This window comes from Cheilinus undulatus, linkage group 7, assembly GCF_018320785.1.
Source record: "Cheilinus undulatus linkage group 7, ASM1832078v1, whole genome shotgun sequence".
Taxonomy (NCBI): domain Eukaryota; kingdom Metazoa; phylum Chordata; class Actinopteri; order Labriformes; family Labridae; genus Cheilinus; species Cheilinus undulatus.
The window spans coordinates 46,022,121-46,033,502 of NC_054871.1; positions in this window are offsets into that span (position 1 = coordinate 46,022,121).

Below are 11,382 nucleotides of genomic sequence, written 5' to 3' on the forward strand. Positions count from 1 at the left end.
AATGGCCATTGATCAATATACTGTAAAGTTGAGATTTAGCCTTGATTTAGACATTTAATCAACATTAAGATTTAGACCAGGTTTAAATTTTTAAGTTATTTTTATTTTTAGGCATAAGATTATGCCAACGATGTTTAGAAATAATTAGATATCACTATTAACCTATAGCTAAATAAAGGCAGTTTGCAATAAAGTTTATTGGGCAGTAATGCAAATAATTCCTTCGAAATAAAAAAAAAAGTAAAGTAGTAAAATAAAATGGCAGTTGGCACTGATGGCGATCAGGGACAGTAGTCTAAATCTAAATAAACATGGACGAGATATGTACTGTCAGCGGATCCCTCCCTCGAGCCGAGCTTTCAGCAACACGCTGAAAGCTCGTGTCGTCAAAGGCGAGCAGAGTCGTTCGGAGCTCTCTGAGAAATTGTTTTTATTTTCAAAGTGTCGACTAGAACTCAACAAAGACATCAAGAAGGGCTGCTTATGGGTAAGTGCTCAAGGGTACGTTGTTGAAATGTTATTTTGTCCTGCCATGTTCATTATCAATCCGTTTGCAGCAAACCGATTGCAAGCTAGCAGGCAAGCTATAGCTTGAAGAACAGTGCATCTGACACAAACAATAAGGTTATATGTGTTGCATGAATGTGGGTGCGGGGAGAGTGGGGGTTAGCTTCTTTTCATTTCTTTTATCTTTATTTTTAAAACACTTAGTGTTACATTAAATGTATGAAAGGTGCTGTACAAATGAATAAAGTTTAAGTTTAATGTCGATGCATGGTGTACCCCGGCTACATGAACGGTCATTTTCGACGCCGAAATAACATCCTTTGTTTAGTGGTGGCCATTTACTTAAGGGCCATTCCACCCAATGGGTGCCTTTTCCGTCCCCAGGAAATTATATGTATAAAAATGCATGAAAATTAATTGTAAAATACATTTTCTTATACAGGAAAGTGTCCTGCACAATAATCTAATTGCAAATTTGACATATATGATGGGAAGGATTAGTAAAAATGACCCTGAACACTGAAAAACTGCAATTTTCACCTGTCCCAACTCTATAACATTACACTTTAGAATAAAATATAATTGATAAAATATGATATCTAAATAAGATATATGTCAGGGTTTTTTTGTGTATTTCCATATCCCATCTATGCTTCACAATAATTTTTTCAAAACAAATTTATAATTTTTTGGTAAAAATACACATTTTAGTCGTGTCCCTGGGTTCTCACTCAGTCCTGTTACCCTAACACATTATCCCATCTGGTTAATTTGGAACATTGCACAAGTCACACACACAACAAGAAGTTGCATCAGTTGGATCTTCTAAAGGCCATGGAAGACCTAAACTTAGTTCTTTCATTCATTTTTCTGTTTATTTGATAAAATTTTAACTGACTGAGGAGGTAAATCTCAACATACTTTCCTGTTACATAAATTATATCTTAGTAATCTTTTGTTTAAAAAAAAAACACACACACATTTTTGGTGAATCACTAGATTTTGCTCAGCGTCCTCATGCGATTACCAAGAATTTCATGTGGCTAGATTTCATGTATTTGCTAACTTTATGCCAAAAACTCAATCCTGTTACTTTCAGTCCTGTTACTCATATTAAGAGTAACATGACTGAGTAGAGTCCACTGTTTAAATGATTTATTCAATTGAAAATTAGTTAATATTTCACTCTTTCAGCTGATCATTAAGTTTTATTTTATAAATTACTTAACCCTGGTGGGTTGCTTTAATTTATGACCCTTTGAGGTCATCAGGTCACCCAGTGTCCACTGAGTCAAGTCCTTTGAAACCATGTACCTTTTCTTATTGGATAATATCTCTGTGACATCACAAATAACAATAGGCAACCACACTTGCAATTTTTCTTCATTTATTCTATTGCTCTGTTTGCAGAAGCTGTTCGGAAAACGTTCAAAGAGGCTACAGATGACATGATCAGCTCAGCAATGGTCGTTCATTTTAAACAGGACCCAGCTCGAAGTGGTGGAGGGGGCTATAAGAGGCTCAGGACACCATTGGTGTAATTTATTTATTTATTTATTTATTTATTTTTTTTTCTCTTTTTGGTTTAGGTTGATGCCTCCCAGGCAGGGAGAGTTTCTGGATTTTTTTAAAAATTGTAATGTTTAACATACAAAAAATTAGGTTTTTATTTTATTTTTGAAATTTTGAGTATTAGACTTTCTGCTAGTTTTTTTACCACAATGTTAAAAGAATAACCAAAAGTTTATTTTATTTTGGTAATATTGTATATTTGAGTTTGTGCTTTTATTTCATTGCAATGTATGTTTATAAATGTGTTAAGAAATTAAAAATAGGTATATTGTTTGCACATTCATATGTTTGTGATGGTTGGATAATGTTTGAAAAATGCATTGATTTAGATAACAGTGGGATAGTTTGGTTAATGTTAACATCAAGCGATGTATTTATACCCAGTGGTAAAATGAGATCACAGGTTGAATTTGATTCTAATGGCTGGATTTATTAGGATATCCTTATAATACGTTTAATAGATGTCTTTACGACGTCTAGATTCTGTAATGGGGTTTAAATTTGGTATAAAAGTAAACGTCTGGCAAACGTCTAAATTTAGACATGTATAAATAGACGTTCATTAGCAGTTATTTAAACGTCTAAGATTAGACGAGGTGTATACATTTGGTATAAAAATAAACGTCTGGCAAACGTCTAACTTTAGACATCTATAAATAGACGTATATTAGCGGTTATTTAAACGTCTAGGATTAGACGAGGCATATAGACGTAGTCATCCTTTAGACGTCTATTAGACAGCTAGTTTAAACTTAGACAGCTAAAAAACTTTCATTTTTAGACCAGTGGTAGACCGATTTTAGCCCAGACGTCTAAGGACCATTAGACATCTATTAGACATATATATATGCAGTTGAAACCAGAAGTTTACATACACTATATAAAAAGGCACATAAACTTTTTTTTCTCACCGTCTAACATTAAATCAGATTAAACTTTTCCTGCTTTTGGTCAATTAGGATTACCAAAATTATTTCTATTTGCTAAATGCCAGAATAATGAGAGAGATCATTTTTTAGACAATTTTTTATTATTTTCTTGAGAGTCAGAAGTTTACATACATTTCATTAGTATTTGGTAGCATTGCCTTTAAACTGTATGACTTGGGTCAAACATTTTGGATATGCTTCCACAAGCTTCTCACAATAGTTTGCAGGAATTTTGGCCCATTCCTCCTGGCAGAACTGGTGTAACTGAGCCAAGTTTGTAGGCCGCCTTGCTCGCACATGCCTTTTCAGCTCTGCCCATAAATTTTCAATGGGATTGAGATCAGGGCTTTGTGATGGCCACTCCAAAACATTGACTTCGTTATCCTTAAGCCTCTTTGTAACCAGTTTGGCAGTATGCTTAGGGTCATTGTCCATTTGGAAAACCCATTTGCGCCCAAGCTTTAACTGCCTGGCTGATGTCTTGAGATGTTGCTTCAGTATTTCCACTTAATGTTCTTTCCTCATGATGCCATCTGTTTTGTGAAGTGCACCAGTCCCTCCTGCAGCAAAACAACCCCACAACATGATGCTGCCACCCCCATGTTTCACAGTTGGGATGGTGTTCTCAGGCTTGCAAGCTTCCCCCTTTTTTCTCCAAATGTAATGATGGTCATTATGGCCAAAAAGTTCAATTTTAGTTTCGTCAGACCACAGAACATGTCTCCAAAAATTAAGGTCTTTGTCCCTGTGTGCATTTGCAAACTGTAATCTGGCTTTTTTATGTTTCTTTGGAGTAATGGCTTCTTCCTGGGAGAGTGGCCTTTCAGCCCATGTTGGTACAGGACTCGTTTGACTGTTGATGACACACTCTTACCAGCTTCAGCCAGCATCTTCACAAGGTCTTTTGCTTTTGTTCTTGGGTTGAGATGCACTTTTCAGACCAAAGCACGTTCATCTCTGGGACACAGAACCCGTCTCCTTCTTGATGGCTGGACATTCCCATGGTGTTTATATTTGTGTATAATTGTTTGAGCAGATGAACGTGGCACCTTCAGGCATCTGGAAATTGCACCCAAGGTTGAACCAGACTTGTGCAAGTCCACAATTCTCTTCCTGATATCTTGGCTGATTTCTTTTGATTTTCCCATGATGTTACACAAAGAAGCAGTGTGTTTCAAGTGTGACTTAAAATACATCCACAGGTGTGCCTCTGATTAACTCAAATGTTGTCAATAAACCTATCAAAGGCTTCCAAAGACATGACATCATCATCTGGGCTTTCCCAAATCGTTTAAAGGCATAGTAATCTTAGTGTATGTAAACTTCTGACTCTCAAGAAAATAATAAAAAATTGTCTAAAAAATGATCTCTCTCATTATTCTGGCATTTAGCAAATAGAAATTTTTTTGGTAATCCTAATTGACCAAAAGCAGGAAAAGTTTAATCTGATTTAATGTTAGATGGTGAGAAAAAAAAGTTTATGTGCCTTTTTATATAGTGTATGCAAACTTCTGGTTTCAACTATATGCCCATGTATGTATGTTTTCATACATGCATAACGATCAATCAATTAATTGATCGTTGACATTATAGATGCTTGAGTTGGCGGGTTTCTTCCAAACGCCCATCCCTACTCCTGAACCAGAGACAACGTCAGAAGCGTCTTACCTGGGCTGTGGAGAAAAAGAACTGGACTGTTGCTCAGTGGTCCAAAGTCCTCTTTTCAGATGAAAGTAAATTTTGCATGTCATTTGGAAATCAAGGTCCCAGAGTCTGGAGGAAGAGTGGAGAAGCACAGAATCCACGTTGCTTGAAGTCCAGTGTGAAGTTTGCACAGTCAGTGATGATTTGGGCTGGTATTGCATCTGCTGATGTTGGTCCACTGTGTTTTCTGAAGTCCACAGACAACGCAGCCATCTACCAGGACATTTTAGAGCACTTCATGCTTCCTTCTGCTGACAAGCTTTATGGAGATACTGATTTCATTTTCCAGCAGGACTTGCCACCTGCCCACACTGCCAAAGGTACCAAAAGCTGGTTCAATGACCATGGTGTTACTGTGCTTGATTGGCCAGCAAACTCACCTGACCTGAACCCTATAGAGAATCTATGGGATATTGTCAAGAGGAAGATGAGAGACACCAGACCCAACAATGCAGATGACCTGAAGGCCGCTATCAAAGCAATCTGGGCTTCCATTACACCTGAGCAGTGCCACAGGCTGATCGCCTCCATGCCACGCTGCATTGATGCAGTAATTCATGCAGGAGGCCCAACCGAGTATTGAAGGCATAGAAATGAGCATACTTTTCAGAAGTCTGACATTTCTGTTGAAAATCTCCTTTTTTTAATTGATCTTATGTAATATTCTAATTTTTTGAGTCACTGAATTTTGGGTTTTCTTTTCTGTAAGCCATAATCATCATCATTTGAAGAAATAAAGGCTTGAAATACTTCACTCTGCGTAATGAGTCTATATAATATATGGGTTTCACTTTCAGAAACAAGTGACAAAAAATATTGAACTTTCCATGATATTCTAACTTTTGAAATGCACTAGTACTGTAAGAAAATCACAAAATATGTCTAACTAGAGAATACAGAATAGTTTATAAAAGGTCAAGTGCAACATTTCTAAATTTATTCACTGCAATTTAGTGTCAGTTTCACAGAATTTGACAAAGACTGAGCTGAAAGACTGAACATAAAGTGCATAAAATCTATTAAGTGGTGAATGTGCAGGTCACAACTTGTCCACAAGAGCGTTTTGGAGTTGTTGGATTGTGTATTTGATGAGTTGGATGAGGAAAAGCCCGAGTACCGTAAGACTCCATTGTGTTGGCACAGCAGCTCCAAACTCGGCAGCGCCGATCTAAAAATAGTTTGCACGGACAACTACTGGTAACAAACCTATTCACAAGACTATAGGGATTATGGCAATGGGCAAATTTGCCAAAATGTTGAAGTATCCCTTTAAGGTCTGATGGAATGTGTTTTTCGGAGGGCAGGCCAGTGTTTTTTTTTTGTTTTTTTTTTAATGGTATTACAGAAACCTCCATTCTTAATGACACGGAGACGGCACAGGTCCTTACAAATGAAATGAAGTATTGACTGTGATTATGTTTGCACGAATGGGGACCAGCAGTAGCTTCAACAGGCTTGTTTGTTAATGTTAGCTGTTAGCTGTAATGCTATCGCTATGATGTGTAACCCTCCGATTCGTCATGGTGTCTGAGTATTTCACTCTCACGGGCATATCTTACAAACGACTTGACTCCTGTCTAAGTTTGTGCCGTCATTAATGTTTTGGAAGCCAAAGTAAGTTCACATTTCTACCATGAATGCTGATAGGAAGGCATGAGCAACCGGCTCGCCGAGACCGAAAGTTTAGCATGATCTCTTTGTCTAAAGAGAGGAGAAGAGGGAAGAGTCAACGGCCTGCTGACCACTGCCATTGCCTGCCAACAACTAGAGGTCAGGGGGTGAAATTACACCACAAACTACCGCTCCAACAAAGTAAATTATTAATTCAAAAAATATTAATGCTGCATTTTTAAAATATCGAGACAGTATCGTGCCACGAAATATCGCAATATTTCAGTGTATTGATTTTTTTGTCTCACCCCTACTCTCTACTGTCAATACCAACATCTGTGCATAGCCCCCCCTGTCAGCCACCTTTCCTGCTTACAATTTGCCCTCCTTAATGTTAGATTCTTGGTTAACAAAACATTTCTGGTTAATGACATCATCTATGAAAATAAACTAGACCACATCCTTCTTATAGAAACATGGCTTGATGCTACAGGTAACAAAGAGCTGACTGAAACAGCACCTATTGACTTCAATTGTAGAAAACAAGAAAGGTGGAGGAACTGCATTTATCTGTCATAGTAACTCAGACTGTCAGACTGTCTGTCTCGGTGAATTTTCATTTTCGTCATCATCTTCATGTATTTGTTTGTTTTGTTTGAATATATGTATTTAACTCTCTCCTTCTCCCACATCCTATGATATCTTTTGGAATATTATCATAGGAATCATATTATTTTTCACTGACTCCATTATATTTTAGATTTTATCATCTTTTACTGTAACTGCCATTCAAGATCTACCTGTGTCATTTTCATTTTTGTTAATTTTCCTCTGTGTCCACATTATGTTCCTCTCTTCTTGTTTTATTTTACAGAGCTCCTGCTCTGCTCTGATTGTTGATGTTTATTTTTCCCTGAGTTTTTGCTCTTGCTGTGTGTAAAGCTCTCTGTAAACAGCTGTTTTTAAAAGTGCTATATAGATAAAGTTTTTACCTCCACCAAGGAGGTTATGTGATCGGCAGGGTTTGTCACTTAGTTTGTTTGTTAGCAACATAACTCAAAAAGTTATGGACGGATTTTGATGAAATTTTCAGGAAATGTCAGAAATGGCATAAGAGATTTTGTGAGTGATCCAGAACTTCGTCTGGATCCAGGAATTTTTCAAAGGATTCTTTACTGTTGGGCAATAGGGCTAATGGTTGAGCTCTTCGCCGTCCGAGTGCTTTTCTAGTTATTTTTGTTATTATAATTTTTAACCTTTTAATATTTAGCTGTTGTTATTAAATCTGTTGGTCCTACAATCATGCTCACAATGTACCACCCCCCATAAACTAAGAAAATGATTTAATTATGAGTTTCTGAGCTGATTTTCAACATTTCCACATTGTCATTTCTGGTGATTTTAAGATACAGTGCTTAAAAAAATGTATTAGACCACCCTAACCCTAACCAAAGTAAGGTTTATGCCACAGCTGTCCTAAATTAACAGCATTGGTAATTACCAAAATCATTTTTTATGTTTCTGCAATGGTTAATCCACCAATATGTAAAAGCTCTTAACCCAAATGATATTTTTAATGCTAAAATATAATTATTATTGTTATCCATGAATTTTCAAATTTACTGATTCACAAAAAATGAAAAAATAGTAAAGCACATTAATATTTCTTGTTTAATTTGTCAAATCATAGTTATTTACTTGCATTGCTGAAGAGAAAAATGAGTTTGAGTGGTTGAATGTTATGCTTGATTAATTTCTGACTTCTCAGAGAAGCCCAGTGAGCCGGCTCAAATTTGGGTGAATTCAGTTTGAAATTCCTCATTCCTGTTCAAAGTGGTAAAATGTGGAGAGCTCACTGAAAATGAAAGAGTCCGCATTGAAAGCACTTCATGATGCTGGATGGTCTCTGAGACAAATGTGACAGGTGGTCTAATGAATTTGTGAAGCACTGTACATATGAACCGTCCTGCTAATCAAAACAGTTTCAGAAAGGGGACATATTATGCAAAAGTCACCTTTTCAGGCTTTAAAATAAAAAATGTGCACCTGACCTGTCCACAATCCCCTCAAGTACCAGACCCCCCCATTCTCCACCTTTCAGAAAATGTGTGCTGAAACAAGCTGTTCTCAGATATTTTCCCCTCATGTCATGTGGAGAGTTAAGCCTGATTTATGCTTCTGCGTTGCGTTGACCATGTAGCTACGCATAGCCCTCTGCGTCGACGTGGACCCCTACACCATAGCCTGACGTGCACCCCCTTAAAAAAAAAGATTTAAATATTTATTGCATTGGCCGACAGGATGCAGAAGAAAAAAGAAAAAACTAAATTGTTGACGCAATATTTGAAAAATTATAGAGTAAAGTTTTTCTGGTTATCAGCTTACAAATTTGTCTTATAAATTGAATGAAAAAAATCGTGATAATATCGAGATTGTGATCTGGCCATAAAAAAATTGTGATGTGATTTTCTTTTTTTCCCCATATAGCCCACCCCTACTTCACTGGAATGTTTTGGTGACCCCTGAGACAAATATAAACTTTTCTTTAAAGGGTAAAATATCTCCCCTTTAACATTTAGGGCACATTTGAATTTACGCACTATGTTACTGGACTCACACATAAGCAAGGACACACCCTTGATCTGGTTCTATCAAAGGCCTCAATATAGCAATAACAATCACTGATATTCTGGATGTTGCACTCTCAGACCATTTTGCACCTTTTTGATATGACCTGTTCAACCAGAAATGACAATATAGTCAGAACTGTAAACAAGCGTTTCATTGGTGAAAATACATCTCATGTGTTCATTCAGCAATGTGCAAGTCATAATCTGCCCATCATGCAGTCACATAATGAACAATTTCAACTGTACAGGAGGTCACATCATTGACAGTATTGCACCCATAACACTAAATTTATGAGGAGAAATGGGGAAAGAGTGAGGGTGCTGAAAAGATCCTGCAGGAAGGCTAAAAGGAAATGTCAAATGAGCAAATTCCATGTACATTATGAACTCTACAAAATACATTTACCACCTACAATAAAGAAATTAAAAAGTCAAGACAGCAGCATATCTCAAAAATAATCAGTGAAAACAAAAATACCTGCTACCTGTTTGCTACAGTGGACAAACTAATGAATCCCACCAGATCAACCCCTGCTGACATTCTCTCTTCAAACAAGTGTAATGAATTTACAACATCAAAGAAAAAATACCGCCATCAGAGCTAACACTTCAGTTACGAAACAGTGATTCTGACCTTCTGTGTTCCTAAAAATGTCCAGACCAACATGTGCGATTTAAAACCTGAGCATTAGTGATCTTGAGGAAGTTATCAAACACCTCAAGTCCTCTCTACCTGTTCTCCATTCCTGCAAAATTATTGAAGTGTCTCTCATGTTATGTTATGCTTTATATTATCAGTGCATCTCTTTAGTCAGGTGATTTCCCCTTTTCTCTCAAGCACACCACTATCACTCCATTACTCAAAAATAACAAGCTTTATCCATCAATAATTAGCAACTACAGGCCCATCTCCAACCTTCCCTTTGTTAGTAAAATCATAGAAACAGTCGTCTACAATCAACTTCACAGTTAACAATCACAGCACTGAAACAGCACTGGGCAAGGTTATCAACGGTGTGAAACTCAACAATGATTCAAACAAACTGTCCATCCTGGTTTTATTGGATTTAAGCTCTGCCTTTGACACAGTTGGCCATAACATCCTACTACACAGACTAGAAAACCACACAGGGCTCTCAGAATCTGTCAGTCACTGGTTTAAATCACATTTAAAGGAAAGCACATTCTCAGTTTTATGCTGTAATTTCACCAGGGATGTTCTGATACTATTTTTCTTTCTCGATATGATTCCAATACCAAGGTGTTGGGTATCAGCTGATACCAAGTACTGATCCAATACCGGTGTGAATTTTCTGGACTGACTGTGCAGACTAGCAAATAATTTTAGACCTATATTTGACTCAGAACATGGTTCAACAAATAGAATCATAATGTACATCATCTCTGTGACCCTAAAGTTGCTTTCCTGCTGATTATTGAGTTTTACTCCTAAATATTGAAATAATAATATGGGGGGCTGCATCACAGAATCTCTCTCTCTTTTATGTTCTACTCAGGCAGGTTGATGTGATTACAGAACAGCCTGTTGCTGGCTGACAGACACAAACAAATCTGGCGGTTAGCATTCAAATTAGCATTTGGGCTAGAGGTAATAAATGATTGTAATTTTATTAAAATGGATAAAAAGACATTCAATCTCAGCTTAACTGGTTTGGATTTTATCATTAAAGTTCAAAGACATCAATAGCGTCAATGGGACGACACAACGGCTAGCTTCGGGAAGAAAAACAAGCAAGAGGCAGCGATTTATGGTTCAAAAGTTATTTAACTTTTGATAAACTGCCACTTTTTGTCATGTATGACAGCCCCGGTCTGGAAGGCGTTTTAATGATCACATTCAGAGAAAAACTGTCACGGAGCAACTAATCTTTTCTGCTGCAGCAGTGGGGCCCTTGGTTCTTATTCACCGTGCTAAAAATGGTAGCCCGTTTCTGGCAACAAATAAGAATTGATTCCCGATTTATAGCGCTAACATTTAGCATGGCTGAACGAAGCAAAATATAAAGCTAAACCAAGCGTTATCAGATTGGTGCATAAACTTGTGTTCTTACCGATACCGATACCTGCATTTTAAGCAGTATCAGACATATTCCCAATATTGGGATTGGGATTGGAACAACCCTAAATTTCACATCAGTAAATTTCAGTCTGGACTGTGGGGTTCCACAAGGGTCAGTTCTTGGTCCACTACTGTTCAGCAAGTCAGAAATCTTGGAGTCATGATCGATACAATCTTAATCTTGCAACATCATATAACTGCCATCACCAAAACAGCCTTCTACCTTTTAAGAAACATCTCCAAACTTAGATCATTCATGTCTCAAACTGATTGTGAAAAACTGGTCCATGCATTCACATCCATCAGATTAGGTTACTGTAACCCTCTCTATGCTGGACTTCCAAGAGGA